The sequence below is a fragment of the Dipodomys ordii genome, unplaced genomic scaffold (assembly GCF_000151885.1).
Source record: "Dipodomys ordii isolate 6190 unplaced genomic scaffold, Dord_2.0 Scaffold18, whole genome shotgun sequence".
Taxonomy (NCBI): Eukaryota; Metazoa; Chordata; class Mammalia; order Rodentia; family Heteromyidae; genus Dipodomys; species Dipodomys ordii.
In genome coordinates, this window is record NW_012267234.1 from 20,120,755 (window position 1) to 20,124,172 (window position 3,418).

A 3,418-nucleotide genomic window follows, 5' to 3' on the forward strand; every position below is an offset into this window, starting at 1 on the left:
TCGATTGCTGAAAACTGCCTTCCCAAACCAGGGAGAAGCGACTTGAAGCAACTCTGTATTCAGGGGTGTACAGGCAGGGAGAGGGAGCTGCACCTCTCTCGCACCTCTGTACAGCTGCCTGCCTGCAAGTGTTCTGACTAGTGAATACCTGCTGTGACCTCAGTATGAAAGGGCCACGTTTTGGGGCATTTGATTTATTTATTGCATTTATGTTTGGAAGGAGAAAAGGGAAGCGAGCAAAATTTGTAGACTGACAAGAAGACCTCATTTATGCATAGGCTTTTTTTTTCAAACAAGAATTTAGAAAATTCACTTAGAAGTCGGGTCTAAACGTTGGCTAAAAGTGAGAGCTCGTTTCCTGGCAGCCGTGCCATATCTATGCGGCCTTGGTCTTCTTACCTAGGAAAGGGGGACAACATTTATTTGGAACATGGAGCAGGGGAGGTTAAGAACAATATGAGGAACTGGATACCAGTTTCTCATGCCTGTAATCCTAGCTACTCAGGAGGCTGAGACCTGGAGGATCACAGTTTGAAGCCAGCCCAAGAGGAAAATTCTGCAAGACCCTTATCCCCAGTCAACCAGCAAAATTCTGAACTGGAAGTTTAGCTCTAATGGTTGAGCACCAACTGTGAGCAAGAAACACAGGTGAGATCATGAGGCACCAAACTAAAAAATAAAAATAAAGACATCCTAGCTACTGAGAAAATAGAGATTGGGCATATCACTGTTTCAAAGCTAGCTCGGGCAAAACAGTAAATACTGCATGTGGTGGACAGGCTGTAATCTCATAATCTCAGCTTCGTGGGAAGAGTAAATAGGATCCAGTGCAAGGCTGAATTCAAAACTCAGTACCTGACAGTAGTCTCGGTCTCAGTTTTTTGTTTTATTATAGTGTTTGTCAAATGAAACCGTGAATACTTTATTCCTGAATACTCTTAAGAGATGTAATGTTAGAAGTGGTGCTGTGGCTCAAGTGGTAGAGCGCTCGCCTTAAGCTGAAGAGCTGAGGGACAGCTCCCAGGCCCAGAGTTCAAGCCCCACGAACGACAGAAAAAAAAGAGATATAATGTTTTGTTTTGTTTAGATAGGACTCGGTCCTCTGAGTGCCTCCGTTTCCTAAATAGTTGCTATTTCAGGTGTATGCCAACATGCTCAGCCTTTGAAGCGACTTGGACTGAAGCTGACAGGAATACAGTGGAGATTTGCTCAAGACAGCCATGCCATAGTTGAACTCACAATCCTCCTCCTTCGGCCTCCCAAGTGCTGAGGTTAGAGGAAGGAGCCCCATGCCTGGCTAGGAGTATGTTTCTACATATTTGTGTCAGTGCTGAGGCATGAACCCAGGACCTTGCACTTGAGCTTAGTTTTTTTTCCATTCAATGCTAATGCTCTACCACTTGAGCCACACTTCCATTTCTGGTATTTTTGCTGGTTAATTGGAAATAATAGTCTCTTGGATTTGTCTGCCCAGCTAGTTTCAAATCTTTTTTTTTTTGCCAGTCATGGGGCCTGAACTCTGGGCCTGGGCGCTGTCCCTCAGCTCTTCAGCTCAAGGCGAGCACTTTACCACTTGAGCCACAGCGCCACTTCTGGCTTTTTCTGCTTATGTGGTGCTGAGGAATCGAACCCAGGGTCTCATGCATACAAGGCAAGCGCTCTACCACTGAGCCACCTTCCCAGCCCTAGTTTCAAATCTTGATCCTTAGATCTCAGCCTCTTGAGTAGCTAGGATTACAGATGTGAGCCATCAGCACTGGCTTGGAGGGGTTTTGTTTTATTTTGCTTCCCCCTGGTTCTGGGGCTCTGGGCCTAGGTGCTGTCCCTGAGCTCTTTTGCTCAGTCAAGGCCAGCACTCTACCCCTTTGAGCCACAGCACTACTTCAGGATTTCTGGTGGTTAATTGGAGATGAAACTCTCACAGACTTTGCCTGTGCTGGCTTTGAACCATGATCCTCAGATCTCAGGATTATAGACATGAGCCACCAGCACCTGGCTATGGAGAATATTTTAAGTTAAGGATTACCTCTTCTTTTTTATCTTCACTTAATTCCTTTTTATTTTTTATTTTTATTTTTTGTCGGTTGTGGGGCTTGAACTCTGGGCCTAGGTGCTGTCCCTCAGCTCTTCAGCTCAAGGCTAGCACTCTACCACTTGAGCCATAGCACTACTTCCGGCTTTTTCTGTGTATGTGGTGCTGAGAAATTAACCCAGGGTCTAAGGCATGCAGGGCAAGCACTTTACCACTGAGCCACCTTCCCTGCCCTTCACTTAATTTGTTTTAAATTAGAATGTGTCCAGCTTGTGCCAGAAACTTTATCCATCATCTTATCAAACCGTTGCAACAACTTCATAAAAGTAGCTACTATTCTCTCCATGTTTCAGATGGAGACAGGGGCCTGACAAGTTAATTAGCTTGCCCCAGATGTTAAACCTGGAAGGCAGTCGTGTGAGGACTCAAGCCCTGTAATTCAGAAGCCCAGCCTTCACTGTTTCAGCAGCAAAGTAAAAGCAAACATTCTGCTGTTTAACACCTGGTGAGCTTGGACTAGTTCAGGTAAAGGACTTGGATCTGATTAAAACAGTGACAGCAGAGTAAAACCATTTAGAGCTGGGGCCCCATCATCAGGGCCAGTCCAGAAAAGCGATGGTCACAGGGCAGCAAGTGAGTGACAAGCCAAGGAATGGTCATCCCCAATGGGTGGGCTTGTTTGGTTGGTTTTGGTATTTAGTTTTGCCTACATCTGATTTAAGCTGTAACTTTGTTCCAAGTCTTCCATTAGTTATAAAGAGTGAGAGTGTGAATATGTCTCCCTTTGTATGGGTTCTATGAGACTCAGTAACAAGTTGAGCAAGACTAACTTCCCAAAGCTCCCAACAGGTGCTACCTGTAGGCAGCTCCTGTGGAGAAGATTTAAATACATTGTGTGACCAGGCATGTAGAGGTGGGCCTACAGTTGGAAGGTGGAGCAGGAGGATCTTGAAACCCTCTTAAATCCCTGCCACACAGGAGACTGAAAACTGGAGGGTCATGATTTGAAGCTTTCCTAGTCAGAAAAGTCTGAGAGACTCTGTATCCAGTTAACTAGCAAAATAATAGACTAGAAGTGGACACCAGCCATGAGAACGCTGAGCAAGAGCACAAGGCCATGAGTTCACCCGCAGCACCAGCACCAGAGAAAAGTAGTCTGTAAAATACTCTAAACCACAGTAATCTTAGAGTGAATAGGCTGCTTCTAGCAGTTGCTAAGATATTACATGACTTGATTATGGCTTATTTCTCTCTCTCTCTCTCTCTCTGTGTGTGTGTGTGTGTGTATGTATGTGTTGGTACTGGGGCTTGAACCCAAGGTCTCACACTGTCGGTCAGCTTGTGTGTGTGTGTGTGTGTGTGTGTGTGTGTTGGTACTGGGGCTTG

The 3,418-nt window shown here is 45.4% G+C and overlaps 1 protein-coding gene across 2 annotated transcripts in view; it reads left to right on the top strand.

Annotated features, from left to right (window-relative positions):
• Positions 1 to 272: 272 nt before the first annotated feature.
• Positions 273 to 3,418, top strand: part of Zc3h18 (zinc finger CCCH-type containing 18) — a 56,906-nt gene continuing 53,760 nt past the window's right edge. Inside the window, exon 1 of one of the 2 annotated variants that reach the window (XM_013012946.1) lies at positions 273 to 648. The gene's annotated coding sequence lies outside the window, so the exon portion shown is untranslated. The remainder of the gene's footprint in view (positions 649 to 3,418) is intronic. The other variant, XM_013012947.1, reaches the window with a different exon arrangement.